The sequence below is a fragment of the Hylobates moloch genome, unplaced genomic scaffold (genome assembly GCF_009828535.3).
Source record: "Hylobates moloch isolate HMO894 unplaced genomic scaffold, HMol_V3 SCAFFOLD_1, whole genome shotgun sequence".
In the NCBI taxonomy this organism is placed as follows: Eukaryota; Metazoa; Chordata; class Mammalia; order Primates; family Hylobatidae; genus Hylobates; species Hylobates moloch.
In genome coordinates, this window is record NW_026652276.1 from 218320499 (window position 1) to 218341172 (window position 20674).

At 38.2% G+C, this 20674-nt stretch overlaps 1 protein-coding gene across 3 annotated transcripts in view; it reads right to left on the reverse strand.

Moving 5' to 3' along the window:
- The window catches only part of PTN (pleiotrophin), a 114084-nt gene that overhangs the window by 65919 nt on the left and 27491 nt on the right, over positions 1-20674 (reverse strand). For 2 of the 3 annotated variants that reach the window (XM_058435873.1, XM_058435865.1), the window contains exon 1: positions 19313-19331. The exons of the other annotated variant lie outside the window; for it this stretch is intronic. The gene's annotated coding sequence lies outside the window, so the exon portion shown is untranslated. Of the gene's footprint in view, positions 1-19312; positions 19332-20674 lie in introns of those variants that run through there. 3 annotated transcript variants of the gene reach the window in all.

Consider the following 20674-nt stretch of genomic DNA (forward strand, 5'->3'; position numbering starts at 1 on the left):
TTTTCCCCTTTTATTTTACTTCCTAGAAAGGAATAATACTCATTTAGGCAAAAATTTAGATATATAAAGGCTTCCATATTTTAGACCTTAGTTGCAAGCTGATTTCTTTTTATTATTGTTGTTGTTACTTTTTGCAGCTTAGCTGGATGGGGAGTTCTTCATTCTAGCCATAGCTCGGGTGTTGAATACAGTCTGCTTAGGTCCTTAGTAGGGCTGGTGATGGCCCATGAAGTGCCCTTGAACAAAATTTCAGAAGGCACCTCTTCTTCCAGGTGAACACAAGCTCACACAGGAGTACACTGGGCATCATACAGAGAAGTTCTCCTGACTATCTCTCTGGCTTGGGCAACCTTGTGCAGAGCACAATTTGCATCATGATGGACAATAGCCTTGGTCCTGACATTTAAGTTTCCTCTTAAAATTTAGACTCTGTCTGTTTTGCTTATCAGTCAAGTATCTAGTCAGAAGCCAAATTAGAATCACCCACTCCCTACCAGGCCATCTCATGCCCCACCAAGAGAGTCTGGCCTGTTAGCAAGTTTCTCTGCCATCCACCTCAGCTACCAGAAAACAGGCCAAGTTGCAGTTACTGAAAAGCCCAGTATAATATTGTGTCTTGAACTCCCCTCAGTGCTTCTAGCTACATATCTTTGTGGCATTTGTATTTGTACATTTGGAGAAACACATGGAAGGCAAATAAAGACGTATGCCATTTCTATTAGCCAAATTATTTGAAATAGTAATAAAGATGGCTGTTTTAAGTGGGTGTGGGATTAGGTATGGGCATCAGATATCACTGCTGTTTTGTTTTTCTTTCTTTATATAAAGTGACTCACAGAATTTTAAGTTGGAACTCATGCTTTCAGAGAGTTTGGCAAACAATAAAAAAGAAATAAAATAACTTGCCCTGGGTCACCCATCTGGTGACTTATGTTGATGACAGAGTCAATCTTGTATCCCAACAATCCAGATCTCTCCTGTCTAATACAGTAGTCACTAGCCACTTGTGGCTATTAAGCCCACGAAATGTAAGTAGTCAGACTGGAAATGTACTATAAGTGTGAAATACACATCAGATTTTAGAGACTCTATGAACAGAAAAAGAATGTAAAAATATCTCAAATATACTTATTCATTCAATCAGTCATTACACATAGAACAATGAGTAACACAGGCTCAGTCCTGGCCTTTGTGGAGCTTGAAGTATAGTAGATATTATTCAAAATGTTCTTTTTTATTGCTTGGACTTTCATATGAATATTTTGATTATATATCTGATATTCTCAAAGCAGACACCATTGTAGCTCTGCTGAAATATCGAGGACTGGGATGTGAGCTAGGAGTACCTTACCAATTGCTGCCTTGCCAAGATGAAATTTCTCATCTGTTCTAGAGCCTCATTTTTAAATCAAATAGGCACTACTCCCATGTGACTGGTGAATACTTAAAATGTGGCTAGTCCAAATGGAGACGTGGTGTAAGTGTAAAATACACACTGAATTTCAAAAGCAGTATGAAAAAAATGAATATAAAGTATATCATTCACAAGTTTATATTGATTTAGATGGTAAAAATATTTTGTATATATTGGATTAAATAAAATATATTATTAGAATTAATTTCATCTGTTTATTTTTCCTTTTTTTCACGTGGTTTTAAAAAAGTTAAGATTACGTATGTGGCTCACTTTATATTTGTATTGGCCGGTACTTCATATACTAATTTTTTCCACTTCACCAGTGCCAATAAGTATGTTAAATGGAACTTTGCCCTCCAGAAAGCTCTGGAGCAAATGGATGAAGAAACTTGAACCTAGCTAGGGAACTGTCAGCTGCCTCAGCCCCTGCTCCCACCTCTTTTTCTGCTTGAAAAGAAGCAGAAAAGAAGGGTCACTTGAAGGGTCACTAGTACCTTGAGTGATTAGTGAACAAGATTCAAAAGCCTGGGTAGCATGAAGCTGTGGAGAGCCAGTAGAGTTTAATTGGAAAATCTCATTCCTTTGGTCTCAGAGTTCTTTCTCACTTACTTAATGAAAAATCCAAAGCAAATCATCAGATCTTGCTGAATCTCCATCTCTTTAAGTATTAAAAGAATCTGTCCTCTATTTCAAATAGAATTGTAGCAAGTGAGATAAACGTATGTGAAATTATCTGATAAGCTGTAAACCATATTGCCATTATCATCATTTATAGTAATCATGATAATAAATATTTCTGTAAGCAATCAAGAAAAATTGTGAGAGGTAAAAGACTAAAATACCATACTCCTGGAGAAATTCCAAAGCCAAGAAAAATTCAAGTAGACATATTAAAACACTAATGTATAAACAGAAAGGTTGACAAAGGAAGAAGAGAGTTAAGGGAATGGGGAATAAGAGTGAAGGCAGGAGAAAGAGTAGAGACAACTTGGTTTTGGAGCTCACATCTCTACCAATTGCCAGATGCCAGGAGATCATTTTGATGTTATCTGCCTTTCCAATAAGTATTCCCTTCTAGGCTCTATTAAAAAACTACTGATTAAAAATAAAACCCTCACCCTATTTACATTGCAGCCAATTGTTTGGGGATTTCTGTGGTGGCAGGGGGTGGAGAGTAGAACTCTGATTTCACATGGCATAAGTTGAAGCTTGTTGAAACAGAGGGGACTCTGTACAATTTCTGGCTTAGCAATACCAGGCACCACACCACTTAGCCCATAATTGCACACTAGTGAAACACAGAGGCTCCATTATTTTTCTGAGGATCGGAGCTGATCCTAACATTCCTGGCTCTCCACCAAACCCCCAAATCAAAGCAGATTGGATGGCCTAAGAAGTCCTATGTAGATGTAGGTTATGCTTATAGTTGTCTTGGAAGTTTGTTATAGTGTGGAAAGTTGAGCTATTTTATGCTTACTTGAATGCACAAAAGATTCAAAAAGTATTCTAAATCAGAGCTAATTTAAATCAGCAAATACATTTTCCAATGTGCATGGCAAAGAGGTTGATGCCACAGGGAAATTCATAAAATGGAAAGAAACAGACTTTGCCCAAAGAAGCTTGCATAAGATATGGACAGATAAAATAATGTTGACTAAAATACTTTCAAAAGTAAGACATTTTATAAAATAGTACGTGATCATTCTTTTCCCAAAAAATCTGTACCATCATTTCACTCACATAAGCATAGTTAAATTTGGTTTGGGTATAGTCTGTGGGATAAAGGGGCATAGGCCATTACACATGTGGAGGTGGGGAAGCCACCGTGGATATCTAAGACACTGTGAGTAAACCTGTCTAAACAGAATGGAAGTTTTACATAGCAGCACTGGAAGAAGAGTCCCAGCAAGAGGCAGATGGCATACTCAAGTGGATGCACTGAGGATAATTTCATGAATGCATTATTTAAAATTGCATGAGCTGAGTTAAGGAACACCAAGGAGAGATGTTGAAACATACTGAGATGAGCAACAAAAAAAGATTTACCTCCTTTAGATCTGAGGTGGAAACTAGAAGGGGTCATTGTCAGAATCTACAGAGAGAAGGAGAGAGCAGCCTGAGCAACAACCTCTAAATATACACAACAACAACAACAAAACAGGCAATGAGGGAGAGAAATAAATAGCCCAGGCGCATTCTTATCCAACACTTTGAATTCCCGACAGTTCCTCCATTGGCCAAAGCAAAGCAGAAAGCAGGTGTCAAATGAAGCTATTGATTTTTCCATGAAGGTCAGCCTCCTGATAGAGCAGAATAAAGGTGGTAGGAGAGTAGAGCTGGAGGTGCAAATAGAAGATATCCAGAAGAGCTGATAAGTTAGATCAAGAGAATATCCAAGGGGCTGGAAGCTTTCCCATGGTGGGCAGGAATGGGAAATGTTTCCAGGTGTTGTTTACTGTCTGCGCCCACTAACCCTGTCACAAGCTTGTTCCACATCTATCTCTTATTGTTCACTTGTCAGAAATAGCTCACTCTGCAAGAACAGAGACCAGAAGCTGTCCTACTGAGTTCCAACATAAAGTACCTAGGTCAAGGATTAAGGAGCAAGAATTGATAAAACATAGATCCACACACAACTTTAAGAGCCTGTAAGGATTCGTTAAGTATAAAAACATTATTGTTTCTAATCTTGAATTTTTGACAGTCCTGAGGTTTGTGTTAATCCAAATTTTGATTAAATTTTGATAGCACTAATCCTCAACTCTGTATTCATTAGTTCAGTAAATATGCTTTAGATTTTCTTTTTCTTTTAACTTAGCCAAATGTTGACCTGAAACTGTCCAAAAGTTTACTGAGTTTCTGATTAAATATTAAACAGAAAAATCACTCCAAGCTATTTAGTATAGTAGTTTCTCTAATGTGGAAATTTATTTTTTTTCAAATTTTCGGATACTTCCACAGGTTTTAACATAAAAATAACTGAAGAGTTATAAACCTCTTATAATTCATGTTAAAAAAATGCATGGGCACTGGGTGGCTAGTCACTGAGACACAGTGAGATCTGGTCAAAATTCTGTGCACACTCTTGGTGGCTCAGCACACCGTATTGAGAGCAGATTGTTTCCATAGAGGCTCTACTTTATCCCTAGCTCTGTTGCCTATAATTATTGTAAAGCAGGACTATTTCCTGCCTTCCTGCCCAAAATAGTAGGAAGCATCCAACTCTGTCAACTCCCTTTGCTCTTGGCATCACCTCTCTGCAGGGGTTAGGGTTTCCTGCCAGGAATTTCAAAAAAAGTAACTGTTTTGGTTTCTTATCCAAAATTCAGCTTGCGAGCAAAGAAATGGAGCAAGATCTATAACATAGCCAGGGATTCGGAGAAATTACTTGACTTTAGGCCTGGTTAATAGCACCAAGCCAGGGCTAGAGTCATTGTGAGAATCAGTTCCAGGTAAGACTTGGTGAGCTTTGGAGTAATTGGAAGCAATTGAACACTTTGAAGAGTGTTTTATTAAGTACCGATAGCAAAGAAAATATTCGTTACCCCTGGGGTTTAATGAAACATTGCACTGAGCATTCCTACATACTTCCTCTATGGACCCATGCTACGTCTCCATGGGCACATTGTATTCACAGCCAGAATACTGTTTATCACTAATATGCCTAGCCCTACCTCCAGACTTTGGTAGTTCCCAAGGTCACATCCTTTAGGCATCCGGTGCCTAAAATGAATGTTGTCTAACTACAACAAAACTCTCAACTATCATAGCTAACATTAACTGGATTTTGTTGTTGTCGATGGTGCTGGTTATTTCTTTTTGGCTCTAGGCATAATACTAAACGTTTTATATGCTTGTATCTCAGTTAATTTTACTATAACTCCATTAGGGGATGACTGTTAGTCCCCATTTTACAAATGGGGAAACTGAGTTTTAGAAAGATCCAGTCATTAGGCCAGGTTCATAAGGAACAGAGCTAGGGCTTGAAGTAGGCAGTGCTGCACTACTCCCCATAGGGTCCCCATGGTACGCCCCTCTGAGACCATTTAATTGCACAGTGCACAATAAAAAGAAGCCTTCCTCATGACACCACCAAATACGAGGGGCAGTTATTTCCAAAGAGGGGGTAGAAAGTGCTAAAAACCATGCTCTGGTATGAAAGACACACTTCCATCAAATGTATAAGCTTTAATCTTCAAGAGAGACCGTTTCCTGACTCCTCACCCCTATGCCTGCCCTTGTGAAAGAGACAAACATCTTTGTCTCTTCTGATTGTATGCTCCTGGTTTTTGTTTCTGTGCTTGAGAATCAGCCCTAAAGAATTAAGATCTGACTCTTTTGCCAGAGACCTTGTCCTGACCCTAGAATCTTGGTAGCCCCCAGGTAAGAGGCATTACTCATTTAAAAGGCCAGGGAAGACCCAAATCCTCATACATGCCAAATACTCAAAAGTCCCCTTCATTGGGTCTAGGTTTAAAATTCTTTCATGGAAAGCCTATGGCCTTTCATCCCAAGTCTTTGGGCTAAGCACATGAGGAAGAAAAGCCCCAGATGAAGTGGCTGTCCGCCATGGGAGCAATGTCACTTCTCTCTTTACAATGCTAATCTTTCTTTCTCGGTGGGTAGATAGAAGATAAATAGATGAACAGGTAGATGGATAGAACATTGCTATCATATTAAAATTCACAATTTAAACATTTTTATATCTTTTACCCCATTTGACTCAGAATTTTGTGACCATCAGAGTGGCCTTAGGGCCTAAGGCACAGGTGGTTGATTCTAGCAGCATAATTTGAGAAGCATAAAAATTCATCAGCTATTTCAAATGAACTTAATTTTCTCTTAGTTCTTCATGCATTCATTCTTATGGATGTTTATCAAGTGCTTTGTAGGTGGCAGCCCAGGTGCTAGGGACCAGAGACAGAGCAAAACACAGTGCAGTACCTGCCCTCAAAGATCACAGCCTGGTAGAAGAAACTGACAAACAAGCTGACAGTAACAGAGAGGATATTGGTGCATTGTGGAAAGAGACAGAAGCAAGAACCTAACTCTTCCTTGGGAGGCAGGGGTGAGTTAGGAAGTTTTTCAGACACAGTAAAGCCTGCCAAACCTGGAAGACATGAGCAGATATTAGCTAATTTGATAGCAGAGACAAAGAGGTGCTTGGAACTGGCAGACTACTCAGCACAGCGGGTCTCCCAAACAACATAGGGGTTTGCAGAACAAACTCCCCTAGTAACAACACAAAGGCATATCTTCCCTATGTCTCAAATTCTCTTCACGGAGCTTTGATTTTCCCCTGACTCCACACTGCTTCAGCCCAAAAGAATCATTAACTCCAATTTCTGAGTATTACCTTGCCCAGCTGAAGTTTCCATTTTCAAAATCTCATTCTGAATATGGTACAAAGTTCATTTGACCTACTCCTGCCATCTTATTGGGTATCAGCTCTTTCATGTTTTCATCCTTCCACCTCTACCTTAAGCTGAATTCTCATTCATTCCCCATTCTTAATGCTGTCCAAACAGCCTCTTAAAGGATAGTTTGGGTAATTACAAAGAAGTCAGGCCTAGGTTCTAGAGATAAAATGTATAAAGAGTATAATACAGTATTTAGTAAAACGTAGCTTCTGCTAACAACATCCTTACATGACTGGAGTCTCCTAAACAATTTGCAATATGTGTCAGAGTGAAAAATCAAATAGTCAACGTGGGGAATAGAGTTGCATAAGAAACTAAAGCAGGACTATAGGGAAAGACTGATATGGGGAGAATGCAGGAAAGAGAGGGCCCTAAGTGACCACATGCAACCCAAGGGCAGTTTAAAGACCACCAGAGATGGTAGACAGGGTAGGCTGCTCATAGCACCTGTACCATAAATGCTCACAAATCCATCAGGAAGGAGACAGCTGTGAGAGTTATCATCGTGAACAACTATGACAGGTGAACGAGCTCATGTAAAGATTGGACTAGATGTTTTAAGAGAGAGAATCAATGAGCTATATTGGTCAATTCAGATAGTGTAGTAACAACTCAAAGGGTCCATAGCTTTGCCCTAGGATGCCAAGACAAGATGAGAAATTGTGTATATTAAGTAAAAAAATGTATAGCAAGCCTATCCAGTGCAGAACACCATGCAGAACAGAAGCTTAAATGTTGGATTCCCATGGAAAGTACCAATGAGCTCCTTTATAGACACAGAATGAGCAGGACTCTGGGAACTCAGATTAAAACAAACAAACAAAAAATCAAACATGCTAACAGTTTGCTTGTTCTTTGAACTCAGTAGAAAAAGCATGTTTTATCCTGTTTTGTTTGCTCTTTGATTAATGTAAAAATTTTAAAATGTATCTTGGCATGTGAAGACTAAGATCTAGCTAGGTAGAGGTAACCATGAACCCCTTTACTCTTGTGTGTCAAAAATTCAGAATAGTAATTAAAATGTTAGCATATGTTCCTAAAGACTTCTAGTAACTATTTCTATTATTGTTTTTTCAACATTAAATCTTAAAAACATTCAAGAAATCAATAGCATTAACAGTTATTTCTGTATAAAGTTAAAAATTATCTGGAAATTTAAAAGAAATCAGTTGAGTAAAGAAAGTAAATTCTAATAGATCACTTTATTTATATAGTAATTTATGGCTTAAAAAGATGTTGTGCATATTATCATATTTGATCCCAACCATTTTGTGAGGCACACAGGACAGCTTACATTATCCCCATCTTCCACACATGAAACCTAATCCTCAGAGAAGCTAAATGCCATCAAGAATTTGACACAGCTGGTAAGAAACAAAACAGAGACAACGCACCATGTCCTCTAAGTTCTAGTTTCCAAGTTGAATGAGCCTTGTCAGTATGGTAACATGATATTTAACTACTGGTAAAAGGAAGAATGTGGTTGCTTTTAAAATAAAAATAAGCAGTTCTAGCAATCAGCCAAAATTCAATGAAAAAAAAATCAGAAGGATAGATTAGACAAAGCAATGAAGAAAGGAATTCAGAAATGGGTGCAAAAGAATTGGGTTTATTGCCAACTTATACCAAATATCACAAAGACTTTTACGGAACTATCAGTGCCCTCCTCTACCTTCCACTCTCTGCGTATGTTTTCCAGGTTAATATTTTTGACAAGGAATGTCAGAAGTTGTCCAATATTGTTAGTGCTGTTATTGTAGTGAAATTTTGTTAAGAACAATGTAATAGTGGACTCCATCTTATACTTATCTGCTGCTTTTATAATTTTAAGGCATTTACATTTGAATTGTCTCATTTTCTTGTGTGGGGAGGTAATTGGAACATATAGGATGTGCCATTTAATGGTAGGACGCAGTTGCGTAAATAGCTCAAAATAACTCAAAAGTCTATCAGTTCAGCTCTGCTTTCCCTATTCTCAAGGTAGACTGTATGCAATTTAGTTCCTTCATCAAACAATAACTATTGCTTGTATGGTCTCAAAAAGAAAGCACTTGATGTTCATGTTTATTCATTGTATAGTATTTATTGTAATCATATCAATAAGGCACTGTTTCTATGGGCCAGCTGCATGAGACATGAAAATGTTTTGTTTTACAACATTCTCACTGTATTTTTCATTGTTGCTGTCATAATGGAATTTTATTGTATATGGCTCTGAATTCCACTATGTGTTTCAGACTTGAAGAGTTTACTTGCAAGATTTATTCCCTGTGACAGTAGTTTACAAATAAGCTCCACATCTGAATCACCAGTTATGAGACCCAGCAAGAAAAAATTTCATTTCTCAGGTAATTCTGATGAGCTATACAATTTGGAAAGAACTCTTCTATGTAATATCCTTTTATTTTATTGTAGACTCAGGTTGAACCATTGTATTTTGGGATTCAGTCAGATTATAATTATTATTATAATGGAATCCTTTCCCCCAGACAAAACTAGAAGGCTAATCACATGAGACTTCTCTTAGTATGACTCTCAATTTGCATTAGGATTATTTGATATAAACCAAGTACTATCCTAGCATATAAAAATGCTTAAGATATAAAAAAATTCATAAATTTTTTTCTGTTCATCATTTACCATTTCTACACACAGTTTTTAAACACTGTAGATGTCTGTGTTATTGGCATAAAGACAAATAAAATGGAAAGTAATCCCTTAAAAATTCAGTAGGAAAATCATAATTTGAGTCTGATGTTAATCCAATTCTAATCAAAATTATATTTAGGGTGTTAAACTTGAAAAAGCAAACAAATTTAATTCGTTGACTATTTCTATAGAATTTCTTGCAGTTTAACTAGGAGACAACCACTAAGAAACTAAACCAGCTAAGCTTAAGTTCATATATAATGCCCAAAAGGATACTAATAGCCTCTTCAGTGCTGGTCTTGCAAAGTCTGTAAGAAGTGACAATAAATTGCATATGTTGCTTTCCCCCCAACACAAAAAAGATTTGATGTTGCACAATAGTTTGCCACATAATTAAATTGTTTTAAATAAAAGTCGTGTATAAGGTGGGAAAGCTGCAATCTTCTGTACCTAGACTGCACAATGTACTTCAAGTCCAACCCTTGGGAAGATACACAGCGTGGTTCAAAGAATAATGACTCCCATACGCAGTTACCAAACACTATATTAAGAAACACTGCAAATATTGTTAACTGACCCCAAGATTTGCATTATTCTCCTTTCCTCTGATCTTTCCCCTCTTTTTTCTCCTCCTTCCCTTTGCTTTGAGCCTCCTGACAGCCAAGTACTTGCACAGTTACTTTGGGTTACAATATGTTATCCACAGTGGAAATCAGAAGCTTTAATTCAAAAGATGGCCACTCTTGACCTCTGACCCTGGTGCCTCCCACCCTGCTGCTCTCTTCCACTTTCTGTCTCCATGGAACTGAATAGCTAAGTGGAAAAATGGGAGCAGGCAAAGTCTATAGCTATTCATAGACCACCCCGCTCCCCTTCCCCATCAAAAAAAGAGAGAGAAAAAGATGAATGAAACTCATTCATCAATAAGCAGGAGATGAAGAAGAAAGCTTTATTGCCTAAAAAGAGAACTAAAAAACAGGGAGGGCAAAAGAGAAGGAATGCCAAGGAAAGAAATGGAGAGAAGTAAGGAAGTTCATGTGGAATGCAAGCTGCAAGTTCTCAAAAATAAAAACTCAGAAGATGAAAAGCAGCATAGCACATCTCTCCAAACTGAGTTATATACGAAGAGCTAATAGTTTCAAAAATGAATGCCTACTACCTGTTTTACACCTTCTTAAAACAAAGGCATGCACCTAGAGGAGAAGCAAAAGGAAAAGCCACAGAACCTCTGAGCTTGTCTTCTTTAAGCATCCTAGTGGCGCTGTTTGGGAGCTGACAGAAAAAAGACATTTGCTAAGAGTTGGGAACTGAAGACTCCCATAAAGTCCAACACTCATCTAAAGGAAATTATTTTACATAGCAGAGAGAATGTTATAGTGGCTATATTATTTAGACTACTCATGCAGTTAGTCTGTATTTTAACAAGCATGGCTGAGCAATTTGATGTGCTCAGAACCAAACCACAACATAAGAAAGTGACGCAAATCAGACTAGCCAATGTCCTCATGTTCAATCAACTTGATAACAACACAGAAGCTGACACACACGGAGTATATCCTCTCAGTTTGAGAATGTTAGCAATTAAAATATAAAAATCAGCACTAAATTCAGATCAACCTCAAAACTAAGTAGAGCTCAAGAATTCTATAACATTCACCATCTTCCCCCTCCACAAGATGTAAACTTTCTTTAACCTATTAATCATATCTGAAAACCTGTTTTGTTTTTATCATATGAATGCTGGCTCTGAGATTAGTACACCAAAGCATTTTCATTCTGTATGAATCAGAGTAACCACCATATGCTTCAGATCAAATATGGCGGGGCAAGAAGCTGTTTCTATAACCTTTCAGCCTATTCTCCTTTTACCAAAAGGACATCATCTACACCATTAGGGCTGCATAAAGATTGTTCTTGCAGAAAATAAAGTTCCCCTACTTCCTCACTGACATATTCCAGCTACCTTCAAATAGATTTTTAAATTATTTCATCAGAATATGTGGCATTAGTCCTAAATGACTTTTTGCATTCTTCCTCTTATTTCATCTCTACTGACACTCTCTGACAATATTTTCTAGGACTGTCAGATTTCGAGAATATAAGAATATGCATGAAGAAGATGATGTATTACCATTGGAAAAAGATAAAGAGGCTGATAGTCAAATTGGCAAACTGAAATGAGCTCAAATCAAGTGGCAACCTTATGGACTTCAAGTACACAGAGTTATCACCATGTGGAGCAGGGAACTTGAGCATCTCCAAAAGTTACAAAATAGGACATAGAAATAAGTGTGGAAGAATTCCTCATAGAATAATCAGAGATTCTATCCATTGTCACTGTAATAAGAAGGAAACTGGAGATGAATCTATAGCAAACACTCTTGTGAGTGCCCACTCCCCGCACTGCTTCCTCATCTCCTCCCCTTATAATTCTACAGATTCTCATGAAAAGAACCCAAAAAGGGACTAGAATGCAGAGGCAAAGTGGATTCAACTCATTCTGGGCCACTGCCAGATTCTCATTAGGTCCTGGACATGTGAGCCAATGCTGATTTCCATGGCTGATCTATCCTAAATCTGCCCTTCCTGAAACACTAGCCTTTGTCCTTCCAGTCACCCTCTTTAAATGGGGATTTGGGTGACAGCAATACCAAGGGGACTGTCATTATTCACCCATTATTATGAAATTGATGGGCTCTAAGTCTCTCTGGCTGAAAGCTCTGACAGGGTGAGATCACACTGGATTGCAGAATCATTGCTTTCCCTGGCAAATCGGGTTACAAATGAGAATGAGAGTTGGGAGAGAGGGTAGAAAGAAGGATAAAGGAAGAGTGTTTTTCCTCAAATTCACCTCACTTCATGCTGGAGTGAGAGGCCATCCACACTCACGAAAGGCTAATTATATAAATCAAATGCCCTGGCTGAGTTTCCAACCCCCTGGGAGCAGGGAGAGCTAGGAATAAATGAGGTCTTCTGCAAAATGAAAGAAACCCTTTGAAAAAATGCCAAAGCCAATACAGCTCAACTCACCAAATTTTTTTTGTAGAAACAGAAAAATCTGAACCAAGGATAACAAAAATAGCTGAGTTTTCATCTTCCAGCAGATTTGGAAATGTATTCACAATTTATTTACCTCCTTGCTAGAATTTATCTTTACATCACTAAATATGACAACCCTTGAGCTAAATATATCTTCAAAATAAAATCTGACTTACTGTTTTGGAAAGATCACATTCATGTTAGTATGTCATGAGAGCAACCTATTATTAGGTAGCCAGGACTAAATGTGGTGGGAAAATCACTGCACTAGAAACAGGGATATCCACCTTTAGTGCTGGCTTTACTATTCCCTGGCACACAATCTTGGGTGGTTACTTCACCTGCCGGTGCCTCGCATTCCTCATATGAAAATAATGGGTTTGAGGTCCACTAGCAGCCCTTTGAAGAGTGCCAATTTTCCATACATGCCAGAAGCAGTCAATGCTCAGCAGAGAAACTGAAATTCAACCAGGTATCAGTGGCATATGTGGCAGCTACTTTGAATATCAAATTTACAGTTTGGGCTTTGGTTCATGTTGACATTTTATCTTCCCTATGGATAGTTTCAACCTCCATGAAAGTTTATTCTTATTCTTGTCCCTCCTCATTGACTCTTCATCATGCTGGGCCCACTGAACCATAGCATCTGACAGCTGTTCGGTTCCTGACAATCTAAGTTTCTTTTTAGGGCAACTCAGAAAGGTACCTATTCATATTGTTCTAGTAAAGTTACCATTGAGTTTCCAAACCTGGTACCTGGGAGTAATTCAATATATGTTTGCTATAATAGAAGAAATCATTACACAAATTTTTTAATGAAAAGGCCACCTAAACTTGATTTAAGAATGCCTCTAGTTGGATGAAGAGCTGGCTTAGTCACATTGATTTCTATTCCAACAATTCATTTTTAAAATTTTTATTTCTGACCACAAACAGCTCATTAAAATTCAGTCCATAATTAAGAACTCAAACTAAATATGTCTACGACTATATATAGGTATGTATTTAATAAATATACATTACATCCACAGATATGTATACACATATATATATTTAATGTGAGTAATCCATTTTGTTGTTTTCTGTATGCAATATGGCTCATGATTCTGAGAATCAAGTTGATAGTGTGCTTTAACAAACACAAACCAATACCAACTACCCTGCCCAATAGAAAGATAGACGAAGTAATTTGCCCAAAGTCACTGATGTAGGGCAGAGCCAGAGGCAGAATGTACCCTTGTACTCCGTTTCCAACCCCCTCCACAGCTGCTTCTACTCCTGTCCTTGTTCCATGCTAAATGCCGTGAGTTAGAGGGAAAGGATATTACAAGATTTTCTTTGTTCTTTGGAAGGGATAAACAGTTTCATCTGTTCATGAAATCTCTAAAGCACCTAGGATTCTATTTTCTGTCCTCTTTTATTCAAAGGGAAGGGTACAGGATCCCTACTGAGAGACACACCTATGTCTTTGCAATCTTACTCTTTCTGACTTGCTTTTCTTACAGCCTGAATCTTTGTCTAGCCCAGAGAGAGGAAGAACTACTTCTCACTGAGCCAATTCATTGTTTATTATCTTTTTAAATTTTATGCCCTGAAAAGTCATGAATTGTTACTCAAAAGTTGTGAATTTTATTCTCTTTTCCTGTGCTCCACCCTCTCTTGAGAACTAAATTATGGTTTTGTCTAGCCATCCAAAGGAAGAAAGGTTATAGGAAAACTGGACTTACCAATAGGAAAAGAAAAATCAGTACAGAATGAATCCTGCTATGTAACATCACTATGTCACAGAAATACAAATGTACATACATACATATATACAAACTACAGTGGTGACTAGTTTCTCAATTTGGATGACTAAAACCTTTTGAAAGAGCTAGAGGGATTATCCATCTACTTTCTTTCTTTTTTGTGGTAGATTCTGCCAGGCTGCTATTGGGTGTTGGGGTTCAGAGCTTGGTAAGGTGAATTTTTGTGACAGATATTAATATCATGGTAGGGTGATCTGGTAATAATCACAGTCTATATCCTAAGAGGTGGTGAGGATTAAACCTTTATGGCAGGCAGATGATGACCAAGGACAAGATGCTCCTGATCCAGTCTTCATGTCTCCATCTGCCCCCAGCACACTGGCTCTCAGTAAGTTCCCCGGGGCATAAACACTATTCTAGGGATTGTAAATATTAAGCAGGGACAGGAAGATTTGAATCAATCAGATAACCCTAAACTTACTTGGTTTCCCTAAATTGTCTGAGACCGACATTTTGACCCCTGACAGGTGCAGATGAAAATTAAGTTACCTCTAAACCTAAGAGGTTCACTTATTCTACCAGTTCAAATGTCCATTTGATGCTGGGACTGAAAGAAAAAATAAGAAAGAAAGGATGCAAAGTACATACTGAAATAGATCCTGGAGCACAGTAAAGAGTGAGGGTTAGATACAATTTCTCTGTGACCTGGAGGATTGGAATGGCCGAGGAAACTGATTTACAGCCATACCTTGGAGATACTGCACGTTGGGTTCTAGACCACTGCAATTAAAGTGAACATCACAATAAAGCAAGTCATACAATTTTTTTGGTTCCCCAGTGCATACAAAATTTATGTTTACACTACACTGTAGCCTATTAAGTGTGCAATAGCAGTATGTCTTAAAAAAGTATTTATCTTAATTTTAAAATATTGTATTGCTAACATATGCTAATGAGCATCTGAGCTTTCAATGAGACATGATCATTTTGCTAGCAGAGGGTCTTGCCTAGATGTTGATGGCTGCTGAGTGATCAGGGCAGTTGGTTGCTGAAGTCTGGGGTGGCTGTGGCAATTTCTTAAAATAAGACAACAATGAAGTTTGTCACATCAGTTCACTCTTTCATGAATGATTTCTCTGTCTCATGTGATGGTGTTTGATAACATTTTACCCACAGGAGAACTTCCTTCAAAATCGAAGCGACTCCTCTCAAACCTTGCCACTGCTTTATCACCTAGGTTTATTAATATTCTAAATACTTTGTTGTCATTTCAACAATGCTCACATCTCTGCCAAGAGAAGATTCCATCTCAAGAAACCACATTCTTTGCTCACCCATAAGAAGCAACTCCTCATCTGTTCAAGTTTGATCATGAGATTGCAGCAACTCAGCAATATTTTCAGGCTCCACTTCTAATTCTAGTTCTCTTGTTATTTCCACATCTGCAATTGCTTCCTGCACTGAATTCGTGAGCCCCTTTAATTTATTCTTGAGGGCTAGAATCCACTTCTTTCAAACTTTTGCTAATGTTATTTTGACCTCCTCCCATGAATCAGGAATGTTTTTAATGGCATCTAGAATGATGAATCCTTTCCAGAAGGTTTTAAATTTGCTTTGCTCAGATCCATCAGAGGAATCACCATCTATGGCAGCTATAGCCTTACAAAATGTATTTCTTACATATAACTTGAAAGCTGAAATGACCCTTTTATCCATAGGCTTCAGAATGAATGTTGTATTAGCAGGCATAGAAACATTAATAAAATCCTGATACATTTCCATCAGAGCTCTTGGGTGACCAGGTGCATTGTCAATGAGCAATAATATTATTTTGATAGGGATAGTTTTTCTCAGTAGTGGGTCTCAACAGTGAATTTAAAATATTCAGTAAACCATGCCGTAAACAGATGTGCCGTCATCCAGGCTTTGTTATTCCTCTGATAGAGCACAGGCAGCATAATTCTTAAGGGCCCTAGTACTTTCAGAATGGTCAGTGAGCAGTGGCTTCAACTTCAAGTTACCAGCTGCATTAGCCCCTAACGAGAGAGTCAGCCTGTCCTTCAAAGCTTTAAAGCCAGGCATTGACTTCTCTCCAGCTATAAAAGTGCTAGATGACATCTTCTTTTTTTTGAGACAGTCTCACTCTGTCACCAGGCTGGAGTGCAGTGGCGCAATCTCAGCTCACTGCAACCTCCAACTCCCTGGTTCAAGTGATTCTCCTGCCTCAGCCTCCTGAGTAGCTGGGATTACAGGCACGTGCCACCATGCCCAGCTAATTTTTCTTTTTTTTGTATTTTTAGTAGAGATGGGGTTTCACCATGTTGGCCAGGATGGTCTCAATCTCCTAACCTCGTGATCTGCCTGTCTCAGCCTCCCAAAGTGCTGGGATTATAGGCATGAGCCACCACCGCAGGCCGTCTAATAGAAGTCTGTTCCATTTACATTGAAAATGTGTTATTTAGTATAGTCACCTTTATCAATGATCTTAGCTGGATCCTCTGGATAACCTGCTGCAGCTTCTACATCAGCATTTGCTGCTTCACTTGCACTTTTATATTACGGAGATGATTACTTTCCTTAAACCTCATGAACCAATCTCTGCTGGCTTAAAACTTTTCTTCTGCAGCTTCCTCTCTTCTCTCTGCCTTCATAGAACTGAAGAGGCTGGGCACGGTGTCTCAAGCCTGTAATCCTAGTACCTTGGGAGGCCAAGGTGAGCAGATCACTTGAGGTCAGAAGTTCGAAACCAAACTGGTCAACATGGCAAAACCTCCTCTCTACTAAGAATACAAAAATTAGCGGGGCATAGTGGTACACACCTGTAACCCCAGCTACTCAGGAGGCTGAGGCATGAGAATTGCTTGACCCTGGGATGCGGAGGTTGCAGTGAGCTGAGATCGCGCCACCGCACACCAGCCTGGGCGACAGAGGGAGACTCCATTTCAAAAAAAAAAAAAGAATTGAAGAGAGTTAAGGCCTTTCTCTGAATTAGGCTTTGGATTGAAAAAATGTTGTGATTGGTTTGATCTTATATCCAGACCACTCAAACTTTCTCCATATCAACAATGAGGCTATTTTGCTTTCATTCGTGTATTTACTGGAGTAGCATTTTTAATCGTCTTCAAGCACCTTTCCTTTGCATTCACTATTTGGCTGTCTGGCATGAAAGGCCTTGCTTTCGGCCTATCTTGGCTTTTGATATGCCCATCCCTACTAAAAGTAGTCATTTCTAGCTTTTAATTTAAAATTAGAGATGTTCAACTCTTCCTTTTATTTGAACACTTAGAGGTCATTGTCCCATCGTTGGGTTACTAGTTGGCCTAATTTCAATATTATTTTGTCTCAGCAAATAAGGAGGCTTAATAAGAGGAAGACAGACAGGGAAATGACCTATCAATGGAATATTCAGAACACACACAACATTTATCTATTTTAAGTTCGCCTTCTTATACAGGTGTAGTTCATGACACCCCAAAACAATTACAACAGTAACATCAAGATCACTGATCACAGATCACCATAAGGACTTAATAGTAATAAAAATTTTGAAATATGGTATAAATTACTAAAATATGACACAGAGACACAAAGCGAGCACATGCTATTGGAAAATGGTGCTGATAGACTTGCTCAATGCAGGGTTACCATAGATCTTCCATTTGTAAAATATGCAATCTCTGAGAAGCACAATTAAGCAAAGCCCAACAGAATGAGGTATGCCCGTATATCATCAATGGACCATGTCATACAAAGTTGATGGACTTGGTTTTAAGACACAGGTGGCAACTCCTAATCCCTAATGAATCCATAAAACCTACCTGACATTGCCAATGAGAGAACTGTGATGTCTCCACATTTAAAGGACAAGATATTAATTGTTGTCAATTTTGAGTGCCAATAGCAAAGCCAATTTTTTAATTATACAGTTGTAATCATTTTCCAGTGAAAATGAATATAAATTAGACTGTGCAGCAACGAGGCATTCAAATGAATCCATCCGCGATGCACATTTCTTAGAACAGCTTTGCTTAATGGTGCTTTACTTGCTTTTCTACCAGTGACAGAGAGCAGGTAAATGAGACAAGGAACTAAGCAGCGGGAGCCTACTAAAATGAGAAATAGAAGATGTTCAAAGACACACTATGCCTGTTGACAATTTGCCTGAGTGGTTTATTCTGCCCTTTCACCTGATGCATACTTGCAATCTCCACAGGTTCTAGGCTACACTTTCTCAGCTTTCCAATTCAGCTTAAATATTTATCTTTTGGAAAATTGTTGCCATTTAATTTTTTTTTTTTTTTTTTTACCATTCCTCCACCCCTCTCTCATATTTATTGAAAAATGTGAAGCTATTCACCACTGGAGAGATTTTCAACACCTGGTCCAAAAACAGACAAAAAAGTAAGAAAAAGGCTAGAAAATGCCACTTTTTAAAATAAAAAAATAGAAAACTCCTAAATTTTCAATAAAGTTACACTCCAGTTTAAAATAACTACCTATACAACAAATGTATAAAACATATAAATTGGGTAGTGAATGAATTAGGTGATATTAAAACTAATTCAAACTAATTTACTACCCTTTACCTGCCACACAGTATTCTTGTGATAATCAAAGGAAAAAGAAAAAAGACTAAATATAATGAAAACTGTAAAATAATTTTATACTGTGATATTTAATATTTTATATACTCTGCCAGGTGTTATTTACAACGTGGTATTGTTACAAAATACTTCTAGGTACTTCCTACAGGTTTTTTAGTAGATTCCTTTATCTCCCTTCTGGTGCCCCCCTCTTTCATCCATCTTGTTGAAACTGAGCCCTCCTGGCAGCCCTCACTCCCCACATGTGTCTCCAGAGAGACATTTCACTGAGGGCCTTCTGATTTCCCCACCTCCAAGTATATATCGTGTCTCGGCTTGCTCAATATCCACTCCAACTCTCTTCCAGCAAGCAAAAGGGAAAAGCAATAAAGCAGAAAACAAAATGAAACAAACTTTTAAAAAGAAGTAACAACTACATTTCCCAGCCTTACTCACAACTGTTTTGCAGATGACTTAGGGAATTGCTGTCCAGATGCGTTCATAGGGGAACTGAGTCATGAGGGGACACAGACATGGTGTGCGGCATCTGGCTTGCAAGTGAGGACTGTGGCTCTGCAGTGTGTTTTTAGGAGCTATTCCCAGAAGTCCAGCTTTGAATTTATTCATTCAGCTATCCCAGTAAATTGTGGGAGCTAGCTCTCCCCCTTAATCGATCTCTCACTGTTTAAACTATAATCGCTGGAGGAAATGTTGTTGTTTGCAACTTCAAAAAATTGACCTATACTCACTCTTTCCCTCATTATCAAATTCTGCTCCCAGCCAACACTTTCGTAACTATCAAAGGATTAAATAAATTCACACTAAGATTTTAAAATTTCAACTCACACAAGTAACTAATCTGAAAATCATGAGGCAAGGTCCTCTCTTCTCTTCTACAAGGTTATAAGAGCTAATGTACTACAGATATCCTATCTGTTGTACTGATAAGCTTCATTTAATCCACTTAGAAATTCAAAAGAATGAATACCTTCTTGGAATTTAATATCTCCTCAGAATTGGATGTTCACCATGCACAGACCAACTAGACTGGGCCAGACATAGGTTTATTATTCAACCTTTTTCATCAAGTGCTGGTTTCTGAGAAGGGTCTGAGAAATCACATTTGGAAAGCAGAAGATAATCTCACCTATTTTATTTTATGTATTATTTATTGTATTTTCATCTATAATTCTATTATTCAGCTGCTGAGTAATGAGTGGGACTAGAAAATCTCATTAGAAAGGCAGAAGAAAATATCTATTTTTACAGTCATTGTGGCTCAGTGTTCAACTATGAAGCATCGCTAAAATTTCCAGAAGGCTCTATAGTACCCTAAAAGACACAGCCCCAAGACAGGCTTTCCAGAATAGGGCATACATTGAGTACTCCATTCATTAAAGTGGCCTTAGCAGTATCATGGATCATTGTTCTTTTCTGCATGGATTAACTTTGTTCCACGTACTACAGCACATGGCAAAGACGAATAAGATCACCAAGGAGGTACCAGCAATTGATGGAAGGTAGACATATATAAAAATATGTGTAGCACAATGCAAAGTTTACATGGCAGAAGCAAGTGAAAAGTGCTGCAAGAACAGACTCTCAGGAGATTGGATAGGCTTAGAAGTCAAGGGAAATTGTATATACAGATGTGTCGTATACATTATGCCTATTTTTATGGTATTATCTCTCAGGTCCAAACCCAGCCTTTTACATGATGCTTTTTTTTTTTTTTTTTTTTAAGACAGAGTCTCGCCCTCTCGCCCATGCTGAAGTGTAAGCAATGGTGTGATCTCGACTCACGGCAACCTCCGACTC